Source organism: Peromyscus eremicus, chromosome X (genome assembly GCF_949786415.1).
Source record: "Peromyscus eremicus chromosome X, PerEre_H2_v1, whole genome shotgun sequence".
Taxonomy (NCBI): domain Eukaryota; kingdom Metazoa; phylum Chordata; class Mammalia; order Rodentia; family Cricetidae; genus Peromyscus; species Peromyscus eremicus.
In genome coordinates, this window is record NC_081439.1 from 75208782 (window position 1) to 75218942 (window position 10161).

A 10161-nucleotide genomic window follows, 5' to 3' on the forward strand; every position below is an offset into this window, starting at 1 on the left:
TCCCTACAAGTATACTTTTTCATATACATATGCTTTTGTTTTGTTTGAGATCCAATGAGTTCAATCTGAGAAATCTATGATTGTGAGTTTGTACCTCTCCATTTTTGCTTGAGAGATCAACAGTAGGTACACAACTGATGGGAGTGGTTCTCCATGTCCCACAAACTCTGTGGTTGGCTGTTGATAAATGCATTCTTGTGCAAACTCCATATAAGCAACCAAACTTACATTAAGTTTATAATTGGAATGAATATATATTGCCAAGAAGAACCTTGAGTAGTCATATGTCTTTGTATTCACTGCTATTCACTGTTAAGCAGAAGTTTCTCTGATGAAGGCTGAAAGTAGCATTTGTTAATGGGTATAAGCATAATTAGAGGGTAGTTTGATGTCATGTCCATTTAGCTAAACAATTGTAAATTCATCCTTAAGACCAATTATTTTCCCTGGCATGGGTTTTGACTAGAATGTATTGCTAACATTTCAAACTAACAGAAGACATCTGTTGTTTGTCTTTCTGGATCTAGGTAACTTCACTGAGAATGATTATCTACCACTACATTCATCTACCTTAAAAACTTATAGCCCTGCCTTTTATTAAGACAATTTCTTTCAAGTATTGTCATACACTTTGAGCATATTCACCCACCATACCTTCTTTTCTCTCCCTTCCTTATATTCCATCCTGCCAATATGCTTTTTGTTTTTTTTAGCCTCGTTCTCCCTTGCTTTCATGTCATAAATACATATATGTGATTCTATACACATTCACATATGTGTACATGTGATTTTCTGTATCTGATCCACAAGTATGAGAAACCATATAATACTGGCCTTTTTGCATTTGGCCCTTTGGCTTAATATGGTGATCATTAGCTGTTTCCATTTTTTGAGAGAACATTATATTCTATTTTATGTGTGAATTAATTGCACTGTACATAATATCATATATTTTATTTATTCATGTCTTGAAAGAGACTGGGGTTAATTACATCATTTTTTCTATTACAAATAGAGTTAGAGTAAACATGAATATGTAAGTACAACTTTGGTATATTCATTTAGATTCTTCAGATATCTACACAGTAACTGTATGTATTAGTTCAATTTTAAATTTTTGAGAGATTTTTTGTTTTTTTTTCCTTTTTATTTTTACTTCCATAGTGGCTAAAATAAATTGTATTACTATCAGAGCAAGTGGGAAAAAAGAAATTAAAAATATATAGTTTAAATAAGAAAAAAAGAACACTGGGAAATGTAATGTATGGCAAACTTCCACCAAGCTAAGCTTTCAACTTGATGAAGTAGGCCTACAATTTTTCTGTTCCTAGAAAGCTACAACAAATTAAAGCTGCTATAAATATGCTTCAAGGGGGCCAAGGTTCACCCCAAATTAGTATTCAAACTTGGTAATGTGATCCACATGGTTCAGGCTCTGGAGTGATAAAAGCTATGTGGCTGAAGGTGTTGTCTAATATTCCTCTGTGGTTAGGGAGAGCTCTTAAAGACAGGCATGTGGCAGTGGAGTCTCTGCATGGAGGCCCTGAGAAGTCATTGCATGAAGCTATGAAAGTGAAGCTTAGATTGTGTTGGAGACCCCAAGATGTTTGAGATATCAGAGCTATGGAGTATTTGTCAGGGAGAGCTGCATACAAGCAGTGGAACCATTCTAAAAGAGAGGAGTATATTTTAAGCAGAGCAGCAAAACTGGAAAGGCAGTACTATCTAAGCCCTTTGACAACCTTTAAGAGTTGGAATTTGCCCTCTTGGCTTTCAGACTATGGTAGTTTGAATAAGAATGGCCCAATAGACTCATATGGGTGTGGCCATATTAGAGTAGATGTGTTATTGGGTATAGGTTTTGAAGTTTCAAAAGCTCATGTCAGGCGCAGTCTCACTTTCTGCTGCCTGTGAATTCAGACACAGAATCCCCAGCTACCTTTTCTCCAGCAACATGTTTGAATGCATGCCTCCATTCTCACTACCATTATGAGAATGGACACAAACCCATGAAACTGTAAGGAAGCCTCAATTAAATGCTTTCTTTTATAAGAGTTGCTATGGCCATGATGTCTCTTCACAGCAATAGTACTCTAAGACACCGAATATTTTAGGTTCAGTATTATCTCATCATGCCTCAATTCCTCCCTTTCAGAATGGTAACATATATTCTGTGCCACTATGTATTGGATGTATGTGATTTGCTTTTTGTTTTTATGAGAAGTTACAATTAAGATATTGCCTTGATTCTCAGAAGATATTTTGTTCATTGTTTGTGTAAACTGTGTTAATACTGCAAAAGGCTATGGTAACTTCAGAAATTTGAGGCCAGTGAGTGGAATATGGTGGTTTAAATGAGAATGTCCCCCCTCATACACTCATATATTTGAATGTTTGATCCACAGTGAAACTGTTTAGGAAGAATTAGAAGGTGTGGCCCTTCTGGAGAATATTTATCAATGTGGGAAAGCTTTGAGGTTTCGAAAGACAAATGAGATCCCCAGTGCTCTCTCTTTACTACCTGGTTATGGATCAAGATGTGATCCCTCAGTTATTTCACTTAGCTATCAGGAACTCTAAAATTAAACACTTTCTTTTACTAGTTCCCTTGGTTATAATGTTTTATCACATCAATAGAAAAGTAACTAAGATAAGATGTATTTAAGTTCTTTGTATCTTTTTAATTTTGTAGGATATATGTACCTGAAAATTTATCCTTTTCTAGTTTCGCTATTTTATTGGAACATAGATTTGCAAAGTATTCCTAATAACCTGAGTTTCTTTGGCATGTCTACAATATTTACTTTTTCTTCTCTAATATTATTAATTTTGGTTTTCTTTCTGTTTTAATATTTTTGGATTCAGTCTCTGTCATTCTTGTATATCTTGTCAAAGAACCAAATTTTAGTTCATTGATTCTTTGTATTCCATTTATCTACATTTCAGTATTTTCTTCCCTAATCTTAAATATTTGCTTTTATTCTTTTGGTTTATTATTGTTTTTTTAAAATCATGAAGTGAATCATCAAGTTATTTACTATGGGTTTCTCTGAATTCTAATTATTAAGTCCTTTTAACTATAAACTGCTTTCATCTAGTTGTTTTCCTTTATCTTTCATGGGTTTTAGTATGCTATGATTTTCTTTTTACTCAGATGTATGAATTTTAAAGATTCATTCCTGATTTTCAGTGATGAGTTCATCACTCTGTAGGGTGTTCAATCACTATGAATTTTTGTATGTTTTGCAGTTTCTCTTTCTTTTTATTTCCAGTTTTAGTTGGTTCTAATCAGAAAAGTATTTAAAAAAATCATTGAAGTTTTCTTGTTAAGTCTTGCTTTATGACTTACAATGTCATTTTCTTGGAGAGGGGATAGCTCAGTAGTTAAGTATCTTTACTGCTGCACCACTAGACCTGTGGTGATATTTTATTTGTGCTGAAATTGGTGATATTTTATGGAACTCATTTAGATTGTAATGGATAATTAAGAAACACAGATTAATAGTCTTCTATGATAGTCAAACTTATAGTCATGTTACTTTTTCTACGTATACATAGATATAATTCAATTACATAGATAATCTTCAAACACTTCAAAGACCTAAAGAATATGGCATTTAAAATGTTTTAAAAACTTAGACTTTCTGGACAGTCAGACATGTTTGCTCCTGGCAGCACTGATTTATTTCAAAAAGAAAGTTGGGCATCAAAGACACTCTATGTGGAGTTTATATTCTTCTTGGCAAAAATTGCCATTTGGGCAAGAAACTTTTCTTGCCTGGACTGCTTGACAAAATGTTATATTGACTAGACATGCAGGACCCATAAGCAGATGACAACTGAACTTTGCAAGGCAAAATGGTCGTTCAGGTTCCTGCTTCACAGAGGAGACTGCCAGACATTCTATAGGAAACAGAGAAAAGTGACTGAAAGAATAGGCCTATGGGCCAAAGATGATGCACCAATGTTGCTGGGAAACCTCAGATGACTGTCCAGGCAGCTGGCTGTGGTGGTATTGTGTTCCCCAAAATATTGTGTACCTTAATAAACTTATCTGGGGTCAGAGACAGAACAGCCACTAGATACAAAGGCTAGAAAATGGTGGCACTCACACCTTTAATCCTGGCATTCCAGAGACAGAAATCATTCTGGATCTCTGTGAGTTCAAGGCCACATTGGAAAGGCCAGGCATGGTGACACATGCCTTTAATCCCAGAAAGCGAGCCTTTAATCCCAGGGAGTGGTGGTAGAAAGCAGAAAGGTATATAAGGCGTGAGGATCAGAAACTAGAAGCATTTGGCTGGTTAAGCATTCAGGCTTTTGAGCAGTAATTCAGCTGAGACCCATTCGGATATGAGGACACAGAGGCTTCCAGTCTGAGGAAACAAGACCAGCTGAGAAGTTGGCCAGGTGAGGTTAGCTGTGGCTTGTTCTGTCTCTCTGACCTTCCAGTATTCACCCAAATAACTGGCCTTAGGTTTGATTTTATTAATAAGACTCTCTAAGATTTCTGCTACAGCTGGCTGTTTCTGTCAACTAAGAGGTTTTTGTTTTGTTTTGTTTTGTTTTGTTTGGGGGGGGGAAGTCACTTGTTTGCACTTTCTGTTTTACTAGGTAATATTATTTCCTTCTTGGGTCTCTGAGGAAGTTGAAGATTAGATCGTTGTAGTTACAGTTTTCCTTGTTAAGAAATTTCAGAAAAGAAACTCATTAAGGGGTGTTAAGTGTATAAGTTTGAAAGACATCATAGGATAGTTTTCTGTTGATAATACAAGTTAAGATAGAAAGTAAATTAGGTACATTTTAGACTCACCAAAATAGGATAGATAATGGAATATTTTCTCTGAATTTGTCAAATGCAAATGGACTAGACATTATTGATGTATTTATTGCTTGTATATATTGTATATAGTTATTGTACTTATTGTATATAGTTTTCTTATATTAGTTATAACTTCTTTATTCTTTTTATTTTTATTAGACAAAAAAAGGGAAAATGTGGTGATATATTATTTGTACTGATATGTGGTGATATTTTATTTGTATGTTAAATAAATAAAGTTTGCCTGGAGATCAAAGGGAATAGCAAGTCATTTTAAGGTAAACACAAAAGTCAGGCAGTGGTAGCACATGCTCTTAATCTGATCACATGGTGAGCAGAGTCTCTGTGTATTCAAGGTCATACTAGGGAACAGAGCCAAGCATGGTGATACACGCCTTTAATCCCAGTACCAACCCTAGAGACCTGGAGGTCTTTACAAACAGGCAGCAAAAAGGAAGTGAGGTAGCTCGGCTAAGAGCCAATGAAAAGGCAGAACAGCAAGGCAATAAAAGCCTGGGTAGACAGGAAGAAGCTCTCTTGGGAAGCTACAGTGGCATGGTGAGTTAAGGCTAGCTGGTGTCTCTCACTATTTCCCTGATCTCTAAGGCTTTCGCTCCTATATTTGGCTCTGTGTTTCTTATTTAATAAGACCATTTAGAAATTTGTCTACATAGACCATGGTTCAATTCCCAGCTTTCACATGGTTAGCAGAAAAACATCAATGACTTTAAATACAGCACACCTGATGCCTTCTTTTGGCCTTCTCAGATGTCAGACATACATATGGCACACATGCATATATGCATTCAAAGCAGTAATATTCATAAAATTAATTTTTAAAAGCTATATTTACATTGGAGAAAGTATTGTGAGGTGATAGGAAGAATGAATATTGTGTATTTCTGAAAGATTTATTTTATTTTTAATTGTGTGTGTGTGTATGTTGCATGTGTGAATGAAAGTACCTGTAAAGACCACAAGAGTTGGATCCCCAGGCACTGGTATTACAGGCAATTGTGAGTTGCTCTACATGGGTTCTGAGATCTGAGCTCAGGTCTTCTCTAAGAGCAGTATATTTATTTTCTTAACCACTAAGGCATGTCCCCAGCCCATATTCCACAGTTTTTAAGTGAAATAGTCTAGAAAGGTCTGTCAAATCCATCTGAAGTGTGATGCCTTTCATCACTGACATTTTCCCATTGGATTTTTTGTTCCTCAGACCTCTCTATTGGTGAAGACAAGATATTAAAGCAACCCAATAGTTTGTCTTGAAGTTATCTGTGTATTTATATAGAATTATGTTTATTTTATAAAATTAGGCATAAAGATGAAATCATGATAAGGCACTAATAGGACTTTTATAGTATTATTTATTTTACTTAGGAACATCTGCATAATCAGTTGCTTTGCAAATTCTTAAAAAGTCATGTTCTCTGACTGAAACACATGAGTATGAGAATTTTGGCCAGTCTTTAAATTATTCTTGTCTAGTTTTCCCCAGTACCATTTACTGAAGATTTTGATTTTTTTGGGTCATTTCTTCCTTTACATTCACCCCCGTACTCCCCCTTACTCCTCAAATTTGAGGCTTCCTTTTCTTTTATAATATGTGTGTATATGCATGTGTATGTATATGTGTATGTTCATAACTTTATAAATAAAATGTGCTGAGTCCATTTAGTGTTGTTTGTATGTATATGATTTCAGGGCTGATCACTTAATGTTGAATAACCAATTTGGGGGCTCACTCCTAGGGAAGAATAAGTCTCCTTCTCACAACATTCATTAGTTGTTCATAGTTCGTTATCTAGGAGTGAGACCCTATGAGATTTTCCCCTTATGCTTAGCATGCCCTTTGTATTGTAATTGTTCACATTTTATTTAGGCAGCCATATTGTTGAGGTATCATGTGTACAGCTTCCTTGTCATTTATAGGAGAAAAAAATATCTCACAGAAGACTTCCTTGTTCTCTGGCTCTTACAGTCTATCATTTTTCTCTTCTGCAATGTTCTCTGAACTTTAGGTGCACTAGTTGTATTATAGATATATCTGTTGGGAATAGGGACCCTGTGATCAATTATTCTTTGCATTTTGACCTGTTGTGATTTTCTGTAATATTCTTTATCTACTACAAAAGAAGCTTCTTTTGTTAGGAGTGAGAGCTTCATTCATCTGTGTTTATAAGGATAAATATTTAAAATGTAGTTGGAAGTTATGCCAGTCTAATAAAGTAGTGGTAGTAGGTTTTTTTCTAGTATACATGACTGCACTAGTCTCAAATAGTTGGCTAGGTTTTGAGTACCAAGCATAATTTCCTTCCTGTTGAGCTGACATTAAGTCCAAGTATAGAGCTGTTTGTTACTGTCAAGATATGAGTGCCACTATTGAACCTTTAGGACTATTTTATCTTGCTGGTCCTTGTTGTGGTTTACAGGTATTACAAGTGGGTAGAACTATTAATTACTTTTCTACTTTGGCAGCTTATGTAGCATCTTCAGATTCTAGGAAAGCTGGTCCTCCAGGAGGAGGCTTTCAGGTCAGATCCAGCTCCAGTCCTCTAAGTCCTATATCCAAAGTACACGGTGTCTCCAGGAACATGGACTTATCTTCAATCTTTGGGAGACACCAACTAGCAATAACAATAGCCTATAATGTTTGGAGGGGGTCTTTTAGATTCTCCTAATGAACAACTTGAAAACATAATTCTTATGCTGGAGATAGAACCCTTGAAAGTAGCATTCTCAGGTCAAGTAGCATACTTTCCTTTAAGAATGTGTATTATAGCAAGGCATGGTAACTTATGTCTTTAATTCCACCATTTAGGAGGCAAAGGCAGGTGGATCTTTGTGAGTTTGAGGCTAGCTTGGTTGATGAAGTGAGTTCTAGGACAGCCAGGGCTATTACACAGAGACATTCTGTCTCAGAAACAAAAAAAAAAAAGAATGTTATATGTAAATTTATGTAAATATAAAATAGTATGTTATTTTAAGGCTTAATAGTTACTGCTAGTTACCCTACTTCCCTTCCTCACCTGTATTGACCTTCCTCAAGCCAATATTGTTAATTGTTTTATTTTGGTTAGACTTCTCTGACAGGTATTTAAAAACATGAGAGCAGCTCAAAATTAATGCCCTCACTTAGTTGTTAAAGTTATCTGGCACTCTATAAGGGTTACTCTTAGGGACTTATGAGGAACCCCTTGTCTCTAATGTGTTCTCACCAGTTGTAACATCTATAGGGATAGGCCAGGGTCTTCCTGACCCTTAGAAATAAAAGGAACATCTCTCCCAATGACTGCCTTCTTTTCAGGATAAGCTCCAGTTAGAGTCAATCCTAGGCATGCTAGGGAAATGCTCTGTGGAGGTATTGTGTTCCCCAAAATATTGTGCACCCTAACAAACTTATCTGGGGTCAGAGACAGAACAGCCACTAGATACAAAGGCTAGAAAATGGTGGCACTCACACCTTTAATCCTAGCACTCCAGAGGTAGAAATCCCTCTGGATCTCTGTGAGTTCAAGGCCACATTGGAAACGGCCAGGCGTGGTGGCACGCCTTTAATCCTAGAAAGCGAGCCTTTAATCCCAGGGAGTGATGGCAGAAAGCAGAAAGGTATATAAGGCATGAGGACCAGGAACTAGAAGCATTTGGTTGGTTAAGCATTTGACTGGTTAAGCTTTCAGGCTTCTAGCAGCATAGTTCAGCTGAGGGCCATTCGGATATGAGGACACAGAGGCTTCCAGTCTGAGGAAACAAGACCAGCTGAGAAGTTGGCCAGGTGAGGTTAGCTGTGGCTTGTTCTGTCTCTCTGATCTTCCAGCTTCACCCCAATACTTGGTTCTAGGTTTGTATTATTAATAAGACTCTCTAAGATTCCTCCTACAATGCTCTTCCAACTGTGCTAATTTTTCTTGCATATTGAAATTAGTCTTTATTTATTTTAAAAAACATAATTATCATACATGTACTATCTTTATGTTATATTTCTCTCAAAATTTTGTGACAGTTTGGGATTTTTATATGCTTTCTGATTTTGCTGTAATTTCTGTTTTATTTGACAAAAACTACTCAATTTATTTCAGAGAAATAACTTATTGTGTTATGCAAAAATTCTTATTTATTCAAAATGTATTCTTTTTTTCTTTTTAAACTTCATTATATAATTTTAGTCTTTATATTTCCTTTCTTCTACTTATCAACTACATTTTACTTCATTTCTTTCTTTAATATTATGTGACAGATCAAGAAAAACAAATTTATCAACTTATTAAAAGTTCTCATTGCAAATTATAACAAATTAGCATTCTCTGTTCACACTTTTTAAAGCTTAAGTTTCTTGTTTGCTGCTCAGCTAATAGTTTATTGTTATTTAATTTTCAAAGGGCATTTTACATTGTTTTTAGTCTCAAATGAGTCTTAAAATTATAGAATGTTACATCCTCCGTAGCTGGCTAAGATTTGAAGGCTTGTAATGACCTTAAAAGGCAAAACAAAAAGATAAGGTACTAGGATGGCAAAGTACTTATGTGAACACTGTAATTTCACTTTGGAATACAAAGAGCTTTTGTTATGATGAAGAACAGGGAAAGCTCACAAGTGTCCACACTTTCGCAGAGGAACAAGGCAAGAGAGAACACAGACAGAGGAAAGGAGGAGTGAGGGAAGAAGAGAGAAAGAAACTCGGTGGTTCAGTTCTGGCAAGCTAGACCCAAAGAATCTGTTCTTTCCAGAGAGCTAAATGGTGTGAACAAATCAGGATCATTTTCTTGATCCCAGTATCTGTCCTAGGAAGTGGCTCACTAGGCATAGTGTTTTCCCATTGTTTGTGGTCTTCTAGTAGTCCCACTTTCTCTTTTGACAGATAAATAATGCCAGGTCAGACAAAGAAGAGTTCCCCAGAATGTCCTGTACTTCTGAGGACCTTAATTATGCCCAAAATAAATGCTAGGTTCTTATAGATTTGGATATTGAGATAGGAACATAAATGTCTATATAAGGGGAGCCTCTGACCACATAAGATGGTGGTAAAAGAACAGAAAAAATTGTACAATGATCTTGTAGATGAAAATGTGAAGAAAGGCTAGCATTCCTTGACTAGAAGTGCCTATATACAGGTGTCACTGTAAATTAACATAAGGGTATTTTGTTGTTGTTGAGAGTCTGAAAATCAACTTTCAACTAGTTTTTTATAACTCTTTCTTTTGACATTTTATTCATGGTTGTATGTATTTGTGGCATGTGAGTATGCATATTTTGTGTGTGTGTGTGAGTCCTCATGCACATAGAGGCCCAAGGCTGAAAATCACCTGCAATAACTCTCCAGTCTTATTCATTGAGGC